Genomic DNA, 17,825 nt, shown 5'->3' with positions numbered 1-17,825 from the left:
ATGCCCAGATCTACACTGGTGCTAGATAAACGTGAATTGATGGCTGAGGATGAATTTTTCCTACTTAGGGGGTGGCTATCTCACAAAAGAGCCATGGTCTAATCTTTCTTCCAGGTTGAATGGCCCTCGGCAGAGGATAGGAAATAGAAAGGGTGTCTGCCTGTCTTGAGCCAGCCCACCTGCCATCCTTGGCACCTTCTGCGGGCAGCTCTGCCAGTTTGGGATCTGTGGTTGCACCACACAGCGCTTGGGTCCAACCAACTTAAGAAAAAAATAAAAAAGGAGTTCATGGAAGGATATGGCTCAGCTCAACAAAGGAAGGGAAGGCTGAAAAACCAGCTTGTCATCTCTGAGATTCCACAAAAGGGAAATAAAGGCCATTTGCTCATGGTCCCACAGTGGATTCCAATCATTCCCAGGCCGGGTCTTGTTTTTCCCCAGATTTAAATTCCCTGGAGAGACAGCCTTTGGCTCTGCCAAGACCACATGCCCACAGTGGGGACAGGAAGGCTAGGAAGCACCTCACAGGGAAGGGTAACTTTCCAAAAGAAAATCAAAGTTATTTATCTGAAGAGGGGGTTGCCCAGAAGCTGACCTGCAAAGCCTCGGAGAGGTTGAACATTCTCTCCCAGGGCTGCAGACCCCATGATTTGCCCAGACATCATCTGGACACACAAGCCCCTTCTTCTCTTAGGTAAACTCCTGAGAGACAGTCTTGGGAAGATGCCCAGGGACCATATCCCCGAATGTCCCCTGCGGCTCTGTCTGTGAGGGTGAAGAACATAAAGCCAACTTGAGCATCCATGGGCTAGAGACAATGGCATGACTACGGAGGCTCAAGTAAACCAGAAAAGCAGCTCCCCACAGGAATCAAACTCAGGACATCATGTTAAGTAAAACTAAACCAGTTATGTAAAGGATGCATACAGCATAATACTGTTAGTATAAAGATTTAAAATATGCCAAGCAATATGTACAGTAGAAAATCCACAGCTGACCACCACCCTACACCTCCTTAAGTTGACCAAATTTTCAGAGACTGGACATGCACTCTGTGTATATACCGTGTTTCCCCGAAAATAAGACCTACCCAGAAAATAAGCCCTAGTAGGATTTCTAGGTATTGGTTACATATAAGCCCTACCCGGATAATAAGACCTAGTGATGGGCACGCCTAGTGATAGCCACGCCCATCATGGTGGGGATTCTGCATAGCCACACCCATCAAGGCACGGAATACCATGCATTTCAGCATAGAGAGGATAACATCACCTGAAAATAAGCCCTAGTGTGTCTTCTTGAGAAAAAATAAATATAAGACAGTGTCTTATTTTCGGGGAAACACAGTATCAGTACAGTAGGCCTAGTTTCTTATGTTGACCACTTCTGTATGTTGACCAGTTTGTTACAGTCCCTTGGGTAGTCAACTTACAGAGATTCTACTGTATAAGATTTGGCAGTATAAATAAATTCAGTAGAAGTATAATATGTATAAGTTGTATAAGTTGGCAAGAAAACAAAGTTAGGAGATGGTTACTCCTTGGGGAGAAAGAAGGAGACATAATGGGGGAAGGATGGAGGGAAGTGTCAAAAGTGCTTCTAAAGGTGCATTTCCCACGGAGGGCGGCTGAGGACCCAGGGGCTTCTTACCTAAGAGTTTTCTGCATATCCAAAACGCTCAGAAATCACAGTGTACAGCATACCTCTTGGGGGCAGAGGGATACAATTATAAGAGGGACTGTACCTAACAAATGCAATCAGTGTAACCTAATTTGTTGTACCCTCACTGAATCCCAAACAATAATAAAATAAAATAAAATACTCAGAGAAAGAAATTAAGTTGAAAGTGCATGATCTGTGCCAGATGTATCATCTTCTTGGCCCTGAAATGATTTCTGCCTCAGCGATTCTGTGCACCCTACTTAGGTGACCTCAGCAGAATGAGGACCCTGGACTTAGGCTCCTCAGTGGCAGGCTCAGGCTGGCACCCTCCTCCCGACCCCTCTGGGTCTTCGCTGGGATGTTGGGGGGTGAACATGTCCTCTACCCTGAAGCACTTTATGGCATTGTACTGTGAAATTGACCGTCAGGCAGGCCTGGGGCTGTGCTGTCTCCCCACAGGGGCCTGCACGTCCTTCACCCATCCAGAAGCAGGAGCCAATCCAGCCGCTAGGTGTGATCTGTAATCCACAGATCTGTGCAAACCACAGGTCTGTGTGGGAGTATATGGGAGGCCCCTGACTCCACAGAGAGAGGGACAGTTGGGGACCCACTGCCTCTGCCCTCGGGGGAGGAACAGTCCAGGCCGCCCTCACAGTGGCCCTCGTGGTGTGAGGCTGCCCTTGGCCCCACCAGCCCGTCCTGGCTCTGGATCCCAGCAGCTCCTTCCCTGTGCTTTTCTCCCTTTTCTTTCCTAACTGCAGCATCTCCCCTGCGGGATGGCTGATGGAGCCATTTCTGTCCCTCCGCAGCAGGGGTAGAACTGAGCCCAGAGTAGGGTCAGGACAGGGTAGCTGAGAGGAAGGAGACGGGGCCTATAGCAGGTGCTGCCCAAGCTCTCCACACACCCTGCCCTTCCTGGGGGCTTGCGGGAGTCAGAGCTGATGGTGGGAGCAGGGGAAAAATAAACTGGTTTATTTAAAAGCCAGTTCTTCATGCCACCTCCTGTCACTGAGGGTCCTTGGTTCAGTTAGGGTGGTCCTGACAGGTAAATGATTCTATGGAATTCTGCAGAATTCAAGTAGGAATAATTGCTAATGACTGAGGCTCCTGCACTACCCACAGAAAGCAGATGACGTGCTTCAGGCAGAAGTAAGATCAAGTACAGTGGACAGGAAAAGGTTTATACAGCCACTAGGTCAACAAGCAAAAGCGCAGAGAAAATCAAAGAGGCAATGTAGGTGTAGAATATGCCCTCCGAGCTCTGCTCTGTGCTTCTAGGTGATTGTGAAGCATAGCTGCTAAACTGGGTTTGGATGTCAATAACCAGACGCCTGATTAGCGGACTGGAAGAATCGTATGTACTGCCCCCATTAACTCAGCTTAGCCAAATCCGTCTTCCTGCCCTGTCGTCCTCACCAGTCTGCCTTGGTTCTGAAGCACGTGTCCTCATGTTCACAGAATGGCTGCTTCAGTTCCAGCATCTTGGCCTCAACCAATTGTTTTCAAAGGCAGGCAGTAGAGTTTCTGCTTGTGCATCCCTTGTGTAAGAGAAGAAAACCTTTCCTCGACAATTCTCCCCATCTCAGGATAGATGTACTCACCCACTGTGTTGGTCAGACTCGGGGATGGCCATTCCTGTCTGCAAAGGAGGCTGGACTAGAAGCATTTGAACTGTAGTAGGAGAAGCGTCATGCATGACAGAGAAACAGGGGCTGAGCCTGGCCACCAAGCAGGTGACCCTTAGGTCCTGCCTCAGAAAGGCAGCTAAAACCTTTTGTCCAATATTTGTCCCTGGGGCTATATCGGCACTTGGACAGGACAGTTCTTTGTTATGAGGCCATCCTGAGCCTATATACACAAAATCCTAGAAGTGACACCTGCCATCAGTTCCTGCAACCCCCCAAAACTCTTGATGTTTGCAAATGTTTGCTAACGAGTAGAACTGACCCTGGTCTGTATCCCCCAACTGTGGGAAGCTCAACTTCAGGATTCAGATTACAGTTCCTGGGCAGTGTGGGGGTTGGGAGGGGATCCTGGGGGTGTGCAGGGAAGTGGGGGTCATGTGTCTAACATATCCAAAGAAGCAGCTCAGTTTCTAGTCTGTTCTACAAATTCAGTTCTTATAAAAAGTTGTCTTTGAAGAAAACATTTACATGTGGAAGTACTCAGGAATGACTGTTGGAGTCTAGACTGGAGTTGGGTCAATTCAAAACTGTCTTTTTCGGTATGAACAATCAGTCAACATGGTTATTTTATCCAGCAGATATGTCTGACTGCAGTTTTGATGGCTGATGGAATAAACTGCAGCTGCTTGACAGACTGCATTTTCTCCGGTTTCCCACTTTGGGGGGGCATCTGTTTCCTGGATTCAGTCCTCGTGCTCTCTAGAGATGGGCCTTAGAAGCCCCTGTGTGAGCAGCCTTCAAAGTCACGGAAAACGAAAACATTTCAGGCAGAGCCATCCTGGCTGGCGGCTGAATTGTTGAGTTTTGTTTGGATTGGGTTCTTTTTTTCCTTCTAATTCATGCATTTATGGTACGGGGAGAAGAGGGGGAGAATTGGGGTTGCCCTTGTTGTTGCTGTTTTTTTCTTCCTTTAGAATGGAAAAAAGAAAAGTTGGCTAGAGTCGAGTCCCTCCTAATCCCCAGTAGGAATCTGACATTTTCATTTTGCTTTTCTAATTCTCTCCAGTCTTCACATGGCCTGAGGTGGAGGTGGGGTCCTTCTAACTGAGTGTTATAATAATCCAGCCCGGTAATAACAAAGACCTGCCCGAGGGTTTCAGTGGAGAGTGACGTGTCCCAAGCCCATTTCTCTTCTAGGGTGATGAAAAGCTGATCTGGGCATGGTACCAAGTGTTACTTATCAGATTCCCAGTGGCATCGTCCCTGGCGCCTGGCCTGCCGGTGGCACTTGTTGAGGGTGGGCTCCGTGCAGAGAGCAGAAGGGGTGTCTGGGCACCAGACTAGGTGGATTCAGGACCCCCGGCGCCATTCCGGGCTGGGACCGCTGTTTGGTTCTGGCAAAGACCGGGACACCGTGGAGATGAAGAAACAGGCAAAGAAAATGACTCACCTGGCTGAGAGCCCAGAAAATGTATGCTAATGCCTTCACACAGACAAAAATAAGATTAGAGAGAGATTGAGTTTTTAAAAAAAGAAAAATGTCCACCCTCTAATAAAGCTCTTTAAGCCATTAATATGGAGACTTAATATAATAATTTGCTGCTGAGATCCAAAGATTCAAAGAGAGAATCATTACACAAGGGAAGCTGTTTATGAAGTCAATTCTGTGCTCTCCACACCTATGGCCCTCTTAAAAGAAATTGCTAGAGCTCACCAGTGCCACTGGCTCCCCACTTCTTCCAGGCCCTTAGGAGGCTCAGATGCCTCCACCCTATAAAGTCAGGCATGGACATGGCACCACTCTTGGCCGATGAAATCTGAAAGTGACAGGTGCAACTCTACACAGAAGCATTTAAGGAGTGCATTGTGATTCACTAATGGCCCCTTCCCATGCAGGGGTGGTTAAGGGTGCATGCCTTGAGATGGTGCAGACTCCATCAGACTGCACCCCTGAATAACTATAATGAACAGAACCCCCTCACCAATAATCCCCTGGAAATAAATAGTAAGTGATTTCAAAAGAAAAAAAAAAACTTGCTGTGTTAGGCCATGGAAACTTTTGGTCTTGTTTGTTATTGCAACACAGCCTTTCTGATCCTGATTAAGGTGCCCAACATCTTGCACCACAATGTCCTCTAGATAGACACATTAAAGACCACACCTTCTCTAAACCGACAACCCGAAGACTACCGGTTCTCAAATTCCTCCAGGAAAAATAAAAAATCATAATTGTCAGAGAAGAGAGTTGCTGCCTTCAGCCAATCAGAAACTGCTGTCCCAATATTGAATCTGATGAAAGAAAAAGGAACATTTAGAAGTGCTGACATCAGAGGTGGACACTTTACTGGCTATGTCAAAGGAGATTTAATCTGACCCTTGAACCATGGTTTGCACTTTTTTCTGCATCTGTCACTCCAGAGACAGCCAGACTAACCCCTCCTCTTGCTCCTCCTCCTTACCTTCGACGTGAAGACCAGAGGATAAAGACTTTGTGACGATCCACTTCCACTTAATGAATAGTAAATATCGTTTCTCTTCATTACAATTTATTTTTATTTTATTTTATTTTATTTTATTTTATTTTATTTTATTTTTTGAGAGAGAGAGTCTTTTGTCCAGGCTAGAGTACCATCACGGCAGCCTCACTCATAGCAACCTCAAACCCCTGGGTTTATGTGATCCTCCTCCCTCAGCCTCCCGAGCAGCTGGGACTGCAGATGCCCACCACAATGCCTGGCTAATCTCTGTATTGTCAACGGAGATAGGGTCTCACTCTTGCTCAGGTTGGTCTCGAATTCCTGAACTCAAGGGATCCTCCTGCCTCAGCCTCCCAGAGTGCTACAATCACAAATGTGAGCCATCCCACCTGGCCCCTTATGATTTGCTTAATAGCATTTTTCTTATCTAGCTAACGTTACTGTAAGAATACAGTACAAAATACCTATAACATACAAAATATATGTTAATAGACTTTTATGTCAACATGAGGCTATTAGAAGTTAAATGGGGGGGGCAGCAAAAGTTATACACATATTTTTAACCATGCTAGGGTCGATATTTCTAACACCACCATCCCCCACCCCATTGTTCAAGGGTCAGCTGCAGTCTGGTGACAAGTAGGACAGAACCAGTGGGACTTGAGTGTGGGATGCCCTGTGAAACTAAATAACAGTTACCATTGACATTGTGAGTATCTGAAATCTATTAAATGGGAGGAGAAAACACAGAGGAAAATGCTGGGTACAAAAGAGGCCGGACCACATGTCTGAACCACAGCAACAGCAATCGAAAGAGCTCCAATGGCTTTTGTCCCCGTAAAGAATGAGATGGGATGGGATGTGAAAAGATTGGCAAAATCCACATATACAATGCTGAAATTAACTTCATTTTATTAAAAAAAAAAAAAATTGGCGCAGCATAGCAACAAGTGTTGATCTTGGCTCACGCAAAGATACATACACACAAACACTATTTGTAGTAACAAAATATTCCCAGTATATTTTCCAGGAGGCCACCCCCCATCCCGCCGTTGCAAGCCAAGCGAAATGAAAACATATGTCCATGCAAATATGTGTATACGAATGTTCTCAGCAGCGTTATTCATAATAGCCAAGAAGTGGAAACAGCCCAAATATCCATTAACTGGTGGATGGATTAAAAAAAAAAAAACAACTGGGGTGATGCCTGTGGCTCAAAGGGGTAGGGCACTGGCCTCATATGCCAGAGGTGGTGGGTTCAAACCCCGCCCTGGCCAAAAAAAAAAAAAAAAAAAAAAACTGTGGTGTATCCATATTATGGAATACTATTCACTAGCAAAAAGGAACATGCTGTTAATATACAACCATAAACTGGATGGATCTCCCAGACATTACGCTAAGTAAGGAAAGCCAGATTCAGTAAGGCACATACTATATGATTCCATTTGTATGACACTCTTGAAATGAAACACGGGGACAGGGATTAGTGGTCGCCAATAGTTGGGGAGAGAAGAGAGATGGACTAAAAAGGGGCCCCACAAAGAAATTTTGAGGGTGATGGAACTCTTTTTACATTGATCATGATGGAGGCTATACAATGTCTTGATATAATGATTCACATAAGGCCCATATACCCGTGAGAGGTCAGTTTTACTATGGTATCATTTTTTTTTTTTTTTTTTTACAAACCTTACTTGGATTAAATGAGGCTTTTGGACTCGATCTTCTGGATCAGAGGCTCTTTGGAAAATAATCAGATGGTTCTATTTTATGAAAACTAAGTAAAGAAAATAAATCTTAAGAGCTGATTCTCTGAGTTTTGGGGGGGCTTTTTTTAGGTAAAATTTAACATTGAACATTGATTTTGTTGACATTCCAGCCAATTAGCATAGTGCATTTGAACGTGTGGTTTAATTTGGGTGACTAAAAATGTTTATTTATATAATTGAATATATATGTAAGGAAGTCACATTTTAGAAAATATGGAAATGCAATTTTTGAAAACGAAGGTGCTTAATTTATGAGGCTCATTTTCCAACGCGAGCTCTGGCATTTCAGATCCTTCTGCAGCAGTTATAATTATTCTCCTGTCTCTTAGAAAAGAGACCACGGGAACTCTGTAACCCAGATTCTATTTAATATAAACGTTCAAGGGATGGGAGGAAGCAGGGGTCGGACACTGTGACTCATGCCTAGCACCCTCAGAGACTGAGGTGGGAGGACCCCTTGAGTTCAGGAGTCAGAGACCAGCCTGAGCAAGATCAAGACCCCGTCTCTACTAAAAATAGAAAAACTAGCCAGGTATTGTGGCAGACGCCTGTAGTCCCAGCTACTTGGGAGGCTGAAGCAAGAGAATCACTTATGCCTGGGAGTTTGAGCTTGCTGTGAGCTAGGCTGACTCCAAGGTACTCTAGCCTAGGCAGCAGAGTGAGACTCAGTCTCGAACAAATAAAAAAAAAAAAGTAGAGAATAAATAGGTTCTGCTGCTTATTCATCTTTAATGAATATTGGAAGACAAATTTTGAAAAAAGAGAGAGAAAGAAGATGGAGAGAGCACTAGCAAGGGCAAAAGCACTACCAGTCCTTAGGAAAAACTCTGTGTACAGATCCACTAGTCCGGTGGTTCTCAACCTTCCTAATGCCTCCTAATGCTGCAATCCTTTTATACAGTTGTGGTGACCCCCAACCATAAAATTATTTTTCATAACTATAATTTTGCTACTGCTATGAATCGTAATGTAAATATCTGATATGTGGGATGCATTTTCATTGTTACAAAGGGGTTGCAACCCACAGATTGAGAACCACTGCACTAGTCTGTGTGTGTCAGAGATGCCTGCCTGCCTGTCCTTATTCCTTATTGACTGAACCCTGGTGTTGTTTGGAGAGGCAGTGTTCTTAGCTAAAAATGTTCCCGGGTGAGCAGCACCTGTGGCTCAAAAGAGTAGGGCGCTGGCCCCATATGCCAGAGGTGACCAAAAATCACATTATAACAAAGATATTTGTACCAGAATGTTTATTGCAGCCCAATTCATAATTGCTAAGTCATGGAAGAAACCCAAGTGCCCATTACCCACTAATGGATCAATAAATTGTGGAATATGTGCAACATGGAATATTATATAGCCTGAAAGAAAGGTGGAGACTTTACCTCTTACATGCTTACAAGGATGGAGCTGGAACATATTCTCCTTAGCAAAGTATCTCAAGAATGGAAGAAAAACTATCCAATGTATTCAGTCTTACTATGAAACCAATTTATAGCTTTCTTATGAAAGCTATAACCCAATTATAGCCCAAGAAGAAGGTGAAAGTGGAGAGGGAGGGGAGGGGAGGGGGGAGGATGGGTGGAGGGAGAGTAATTAGTGGGACCACACCTACGGTGCATCTTACAAGGGTACATGTGAAATTTACTAGGTGTAGAATATAAATGTCTTAACAGGATAACTAAGAAAATATCGTGAAGGCTATGTTAACCAGTTTGATGAAAACATTTCAAATTGTATATCAAACCAGCACATTGTATGATTGGATTAATGTACACAGCTATGATTTAATTTTAAAAAAAGGAAGAACTATGATAGCACTGACATTAGTGATATCAACTAATTAAAAAGATCATATAACTTAAATAATTTAAGCAGTATGGCATTTATGCATGAAGAGACTGACAGACAAATGGAATAGAACAAAAAAGGTCCAGATACAGAGCACCCACATATTAGTATAGGACAGAATCAGTAAAATAAACATGTATTATTTACACATTAAATAAATGGCCTTAGGACAACTGGGTAGCCTTCTTGAAAAAGATAAGCAAATTCGTATTTTGTAAGATACACTTGGGTAAACTACAAACCAATAGAGGATTTAATTAAAACACACACACACACATATAGCAAGTCACACATGAAAGTACTAGAAAAAGACATGGAACAACAATTCTTTTGGAATCTTATTGAGAGGAAAGGCCTTCTAATTAAAACTATGAAACTACAAAATAAAGGATTGCTTAATTCTACTACACAGAATAACTTCTGCCTAGCATCACACACTATTAATAAGGGGAAAAGATAAATTACATCCTGAAAAAGTTAGGAGGCAGAAAGCTAATCTCCCTTATATAGAACTCAGTAACCCAAAAGAAAAATTGCAAAGGGCATAGAGAGTCCATAGAAAAAGGGACATGAATGACCCTTAAAGACATGAAAAGATGACCAAGCTCATAAGAAGACAGATGCAAATTAAAATCGTACCACTTTTACACAGAAGATTGACAGAATTGAGAACTTGACAGCACACTGCTTTGGCAAGATGAGAAGAACCGTGATCTCATACTTTGCTGGTGGAATACAAAACGGTACAATCCCTATGGGGAACAATTTTAGAAATATTTATTATCAATTTCAAATACGTTTTCCCTTTGACTGAAAAATCCCAACGATGGTAACCACCCTCACACTTAAGTCTGTCTCGGTAACAGCTTCTCAGAGGGCCCAAATAATACAACCCTTGGAATGTGGAAGGTGGGAAGATATAAAAATATATACAATTGTATTTCTACCGAGAAAATGCTGGAAGGATATAGAAGAAAAGAAATTATGAGGAGCCACAGAAATGGGGTGGTTTTATGGGTTCGGTGGAAAAAGAGAGGGCAAGCCTTTGGGAACCATGTATTATCTAGGCAAAACATAAATTTAAAATATTCCTATGATAACCCTTGAAGAAAGATTTTTTTTTTAATCATGCACCTGGCGTGTTGTCAGCTCACTCCTAAATTTAGCCTGCTTGCTTTTAGATTAACAAATGAACCCGAGGCGTAAGACACGCCCTCTTTCCCCTCTCCACCAATAGCATCTCGATGCCTCCTGAACAATCCAATCACCACTTCCACCTCCCTTGAATGAAAAGGCAGCCGGCTCCTGAGCTATCCAATCACCACTTCCTGCTTTCTTGAATAAAAAGGCAGCGGTCCAGTGGGCAAAGCCGCAATCGGAAGCAGGAGGCAGAGGCGGGGCAGGTTGTATCCCCGTGCACAGCGGTGAACTAGAGTTGGGCGTCTGTTCTTCTCAGCACTCAAGGACGAGCGAGGAACCAGCATCCTGGCAGAGCAGGGTAGAAAACAAACTTTTGGATTACGAGGAAGATGAAGAACCCCAGGCTCCTCCAGCTCCCCCTAAGAAAGACGTCAAGGGAGCCTATGTTTCCATCCATAGCTTTGGCTTCCGGGACTTTCTGCTGAAGCCAGAGCTCCTGAGGGCCATTGGGGACTGTGGCTTTGAGCATCCGTCTGAGGTCCAGCACGAGTGCATTCCACAGGCCATTCTGGGCATGGACGGCCTGTGCCAGGCCAAGTCTGGCATGGGCAAGACAGCAGTGTTTGTGCTGGCCACCCTGCAACAGATCGAGCCCGTCAACGGACAGGTGACAGTCTTGGTCATGTGCCATTGGGAGCTGGCCTTCCAGATCAGCAAGGAATATGAGCACTTCTCCAAGTACATGCCCAGTGTCAAGGTATCTGTCTTCTCCGGTGGCCTCTCCATCAAGAAAGATGAAAAAGTATTGAAGAAAAGCTGTCCCCATGTTGTGGTGGGGACCCCGGGGCGGATCCTGGCCCTTGTGCGGCACAGGAGCCTCAACCTGAAGAACGTGAAGCACTTTGTGCTGGACGAGTGTGACAAGATGCTGGAGCGGCTGGACATGCGGCAGGACGTGCAGGAGATCTTCTGCCTGACGCCCCGAGAGAAGCAGTGCATGATGTTCAGTGCCACCCTGAGCCAGGAGATCCGCCCTGTCTGCAGGAAGTTCATGCAGGATCCCATGGAGGTGTTTGTGGATGAGGAGCCCAAGCTCACGCTGCAAGGACTACAGCAGTACTATGTCAAACTCCAGAGCAGTAAGAAGAACCGCCAACTCTTTGATCTCTTGGATGTGCTAGAGTTTGACCAGGTGGTCATCTCTGTCAAGTCCATGCAGTGCTGCATGGCCCTGGCCCAGGTCCTCATGGGACAGAACTTCCCAGCGGTTGCCATCCACTGGGGCACGGCCCAGGAGGAGCGCCTGTCACGCTATCAGCAGTTCAAGGATTTCCAGCTGCAGATCCTGGTGGCCACCAATCTGTTTGGCCAAGGGATGGACACTGAGCGAGTCGACATTGTCTTCAACTATGACATGCCTGAGGACTCTGACACCTACCTCCACCGGGTGGCCCGGGCGGGTTGCTTTGGCACCAAAGGCCTGGCCATCACTTTTGTGTCTGATCAGAATGATGCCAAAGTCCTCAATGATGTCCAGGACCGGTTTGAGGTGAATGTGGCAGAACTTCCAGAGGAAATCGCTATCTCCACATACATGGAGCAGAGCTGGTAACCACACGCCTCGACCGCCTGGAGCTGCCCAAGTGTTGCTTCATGTCTTCTTCACACCAGATCCAGGTAGAATCAACCTTGACCCATCACCATGGACCTCTCTTTTTATTGTTCAAAAGCTCTACATTTGTGTAAGAATACATTTTTATTATGGAAAAATAAATAAATAAAAATAAAAATGTTCCCAGGCTCTTGTACCGCAAATATTTGTGGGACACTGCACTGACCTAGCCAATGGTTACTAAACATAGGCTACTGGGTGGCACTTCCAAGAAAACTATTTAACAGGAGCTGACTCAGCAAGCAGGTGCCCTTTGCTGCTGGAGCTTTAGCAGCCATCTTGAGGGCATGAAGACAAAGCTCAAGAAGGGACAGTGAAGTAGGAATCCAGAAAGCGCCTGGATCCCTCCTGTTACCATGGAGTAACTACCCTTCTATCCCTGGACAACCTGTCTGTTGACTTATTTAACAGGAGGAAAAATAAATCCTTAAGTTATTTGGAGAAGGGTTAGAGGTCTCCGTGATTTACAGCCAAAGCAAATCTTAAGAAACTTGATGCCTGTTTTTTCAACTACCCAAAACAAACCACGTCCTGATGTGACAATGTATATCGCTTTCCTCTTCCCTGGGGGGCCCTTCCTCGAACTGAAATGACAGATATTTCTGCTACTTTTCCATTTGCATGGAAAACATCAAATTATAATGTACCATTTGCATTTCACTGCACTAACAAAATCCTTCTTTGAAGTCAATGATTAGAAAGCTCATCCAAGAGTAATTTCCCCATCACCAAATTTTTGAATATATATTTTCATTTGCTACCCCTGCTGGCACGCCAGTTGGTGGGTATGCTAAACCCTGGATATTTCACTAGTTTTTTTTTTTTTTCCCCTAAGACTTATGCAGGTCAATATTCAGATAATCTTCCACCATGTGCATTTGTTAAGAGGCATCATAGAATTCGGAAATCAAAGCTCAGGATAGCACTTCAGGAACAATTATGGCTGAGATATTGCCTATGAGGTTAAGCAAGCATTTACAAGAGTCGACAGCAAGGTAATCTGGTAGCAACCCAATCTTATGAAAAATTATAGACAGTCTAGAACACATCTAGACACTTCTCTGCCTCTAACTAGCTAGCTCTGATCCAAGCATCACCAAGGTCCCCGTACCCCAGTTTTTCCCAGTTAGGATCAGCCTCTGGTCTGAGTTGCAAAGAGTAGAATATACTCTAACCAGCTTAGCCAAAAAGAGGAATTCATTTAGTGGCTCCCAGCCCCTCTGCAAGGCCAGGGGATCAGGGTTGGAGCTTGTATAACCAGAAACAAGGCAGACCCATGGCTACCGCTGCTGGTCACAGGCCCTGCAGCTCATGTCACTGACACTGACAGTGGGGTACTGGGTGGCAGACCTCTCCTCTGGCAGCTTCTGAAAGCCCTGTGTCTCTGTAGTGCCTCCTACAGAATGGACTCTGCCTGCTGCCGCCTTTCCTACCCTCTCCTTGCGTTAAATTCTTGTTGGTCTCCCTCAGATCAGTGCACTCCATGTCACACATCTGCTCTCCAGCTGTGAGGGGGACGGGACTGTGGATTTCTGCTCCTCCTTTGAGGATGTGCAGACACACAAGAGGAGACATGTCCCTGAATAGCTTTTCCACGGAAGACCACAACTCATGGTCAGTGTTATTTCCCAGTCGTTTCCCCAGCACAAGTCTTGTAGCTCTGCTCTTGACCTCGGTTGCATCACTTCCAGTTTCTGGACTAAAAATCAGCGTAGGAGCATGAAACAAAGAAAAAGGAGGGTCAAATTCCCAAGTCCCTGGTTGAGAGCTATAAAGGAGGGAGCCAGTGATTGGTAGAGAAAAGTGACAACATGCATTCCAGATGTTATTCCAGAAAAAGGTGTTTTTAGCATGAACTTGATAGTTTAATGTAATGAAAACCATTCAGTTTTAGAAAATGTCCAGTTTTCTAAATATCTCTATGATCAAAGTACAATGCTCAAAAATGTTCAGAATGTAATTCCCATGAACTAGATGGTAAGCATTTATCAAATCTAGAATTAATAGGATAGCAAAGGTTGATTCTACACGGAAAATAAGAACAAGAATTCCAACCATTGCTACATCAGATACAATTACTTCAATACTTTAATGGACAATAAAAATATCACATGACTTTGGGGTTATCTTTAGTACCATCAGAAAAGAAAAGAAAAACACCATCCTTTATAATTTTCTGTGGGTCAACATCTAAGTTCCCAGAGTTGTGAAATGTCTCATCCCTAATCAATGACAAATAGAGAGTCAAAGTCACACCTCGTTAGGGACTCACATACCCTTTATGTGGACTTGTTAGACTGCCCTAGACCCTAGGTCTAAGGTCTCTCAATCGTCTCTGTGTCTTATTTACAATTTTCAAATATTTTTTCTTACCACAAATGAAGTTTTCCCCCATACTGCAAAGATACATCCATCAGTTTGACTCAGGCTTTCTCCTTTTTAACACAAGTTTTCAATCGTTCATTTCTACAATAAACGATGATTGAGATTCCATCCTGTGTCAAGAACTCAGGTGAACAGGGAAGAATCAAAAATAAGTTAGACCTAATTCTAACCCAAAGAAACAAAAGCATGAAATTAACAAGGTAAGTCAATGAGATTGTTAGAAATAAATCAAAGTGCTATAGGTTGAAGGGAGGGAGTAAGGGATGCTATTTTAAATGCTTGAAGACCTACTAAGTGCTGGCACATCCCAAGCTGCAGGATCTCAGAGTGGGTAGCATGGGCCCCTGTGCCTGGTGGCCGGCCATCGCCCATTCCCCTCTCTTGTGTCCAGGACTTCAGTTTCCCCTAAGGGAGTCTGTGCCCACTTTGTTGCCATCTCGGTGGAACACATGAGCCAGGTGCTCCGGCAGGAGGGTAAGCAGGAGGCCCACAATCAGACTTCTCTCCTGGGAAGTTGTATCTTGAGAAGGGTGACCCAAGAAACTAGAATGAATGGGCCACCACCCCAAATATGTGCCTCAAAGAGATTTCCCAGAGTTGACCCAAGTCTTGCCCTTCTGGAGCCTTGTACCTTAGCCCTTCTTTTCTCCCAGAGTCACCCCACATCCATCCACAGTTTGGGTCAGGCTGGCCAAAGCCTGACTGCGTTGCTTACAACCAAAGGATCCTGGACAATGGATGCAGCCACCCAAAGAATATGCCAACCACAGTAGATGGGTGGCCTTGCAGGAGACCCAAGACTGCCAGCCCCCTGTCTGCCCTCCACCCCCATCCACAGTCCTTACCATGGGATGGGACCATGGTGTGGCTCTTTGGAGAAACTGACAAATCTCAACTAAGGGAATTCACCTTCCCAGCCCCAAAGTCACAGTTTTCAGTCCCTGTAGGCTGCCAGGAATCACACTAGGAACAGAGGACATAATCTCTGCCCACAAACGTGATTCAGCAGCACGTTCCTCTGCCAGGCGGAACCAGAGTTCACCAACGTCAGCTTGGTAAGAACATCCTCCCCGGTGCACATTTCATACCGGAAGGAAGGATGCTTCTGGGAAGTGACCTGTGGGAGGCCCTGCATCCTCTGGGCTCTCTCACACTCAGTGCCCCACTTTGTCTGGGAGAAGGAGCTTCTCTTCCCATGAGGAGGCATCACGGTTCCCATCAATGTGGTTGACCAAGTCCAGCCCTTGAAGTTCTGGAGAGTTTGAATCATTGGCATACAAGAGACTCACAGAGGCCACAGGTCGGTGATTTCAAACATGTTTTTCAACACAAAAGGATGCTTCTCTTGGCGGGAGGTCCTTGTGCTTGGTCTCATCTTATTGCTTTTTTGCAGAACACTTGGAGTGATACAGGGTGTCCCATTTATACAAGAGACAGCTTCAAGAAAACTCACTGCTTGTCTTCTCACTATTTATTCATTCAACAGATATTTAAGGAGCTTCTACAGCTGAGTGTTATTTTTCTCCATGCTCAAAATATAGCACTAAACAACACGGATAAAAATGCTTGCCTCAAAAGAGCCCATATTTTAGTGAGGGGAGTTTATGCCAACAGCTTGATTTTTGCTTAAAAAATGTGGCATGGAGGGAAAGACATCCCAGACTTAGGAAGTGGGACCCATGTTCCAGGTTAAACCTACTAGCTCCAGCGTTTCCTGGGCAACAAGAATTCATTACCAGGCAGGCACATGACCTACACTGATCTAATCAGAGTTACTGTTGGGTGTCTGTGAACCCATTGTTTGACAACCTCAATGAAATGGATCTTGGGACAATTTTACACCCATTTGGTCCCAAAAAGTTAGGCCAACTTTAAGATGTCCTGGTGACCACTGACTTTGACGTCTGAATTTAGTTGTGCCTGGCCCGTGCCTAAAATGGTGGGATGTCCCACCAAGGACATGTGTCAGTGTTGGGGGCTCTGTTCATGATTACACCAGAACAAGCTGAACATCATGAACCTCGCAGGCAAGCCAGGTGTGCACCCCTGCTCCCAACTGATGCTTTCATCACTTGAGGTAAGAAATCAACATTGTCATAAAGCCACTCAACATCCTGGACATGAATTTCCTCTGCTTAAGGTAGATAGGGAACAGAGCTGAAGGTTGGTGAATAATTAAAAAGATAGAGACATGCCAGGACTCCCCCACTTAGACCAGGACACAGGCTCACTCCACACATCGCATGTCTACTTGGTGCGTGGTTCATCCGGGATGAATAAGGCACAGGTACCTTCCTTAAGGAGCTCCCTGTCTTAGCAAGATTCCTCAAACCACAATTGCAGCCGAAGATGCTGAGAACCACAGGTGGAACCCACCTGTTTAGCTGCTAATTGTGATCACATCCCAATTTGGATTGTGATCACATTTACAGAATTCGCCTTTGTTCAGTAAAACCCAGCGATGGTGAAACTGCTGGGCAGAGCCACCTGCTGGGCCTCCTCCCTCCCCCAGCACTGACTAAAAATTCCAGCCCTTTAGGGGAAAATAGCAGGCAGGCCCCTTTCATGATTAAGCTACTTTCTGCCTTTCTGCTATTAGAATTTTTTAGCCCAGGAGCCTTGAAAACATCTTGACCCTCATCTTTGGGTTAAGAAGAGAGTATGGATTTGCAGATTATGTCTCCAACAAAGGTTTAATAACCAGAATTCACAGAGAACTCAAACTTATTAGCAAGAAAAGAATGAGTGGTTCTATCTCAGGGTGGGCAAGGGACTTGAAGAGAAACTTCTCTGAAGAAGACAGGCACATGGCCTACAGACACAAGAAAAAATGCTCATCATCTTTGATCATCAGAGAAATGCAAATCAAAACTATTTTGAGATATCATCTAACTCCAGTAAGATTAGCCCATATCACAAAATCCCAAAACCAGAGATGTTGGCATGGATGTGGAGAAAAGGGAACACTTCTACACTGCTGGTGGGAATGCAAACTAATGCATTCCTTTTGGAAAGATGTTTGGAGAACACTTAGGGATCTAAAACTAGACCTGCCATTTGATCCTACAATTCCTCTACTAGGTATGTATCCTAGTAGACCAAAATCACATTATAACAGAGATATATGTACCAGAATGTTTACTGCAGCCCAATTCATAATTGCTAAGTCATGGAAGAAGCCCAAGTGCCCATCGACCCATGAATGGATTAATAAGTTGTGGTATATGTACTCCACGGAATATTATGC

At 44.8% G+C, this 17,825-nt stretch overlaps 1 pseudogene; it reads left to right on the top strand.

The window, feature by feature from the left end:
• Positions 1-10,207: 10,207 nt before the first annotated feature.
• On the top strand, positions 10,208-12,133 carry LOC100945034 (annotated as a pseudogene).
• The last annotated feature ends 5,692 nt before the right edge of the window (positions 12,134-17,825 follow it).

Source organism: Otolemur garnettii, unplaced genomic scaffold (genome assembly GCF_000181295.1).
Source record: "Otolemur garnettii isolate 467f Iridium unplaced genomic scaffold, OtoGar3 scaffold00023, whole genome shotgun sequence".
Taxonomy (NCBI): domain Eukaryota; kingdom Metazoa; phylum Chordata; class Mammalia; order Primates; family Galagidae; genus Otolemur; species Otolemur garnettii.
The sequence above is the reverse complement of the archived record's forward strand: the minus strand, read 5'-3'. Positions and strand labels throughout refer to the sequence as shown.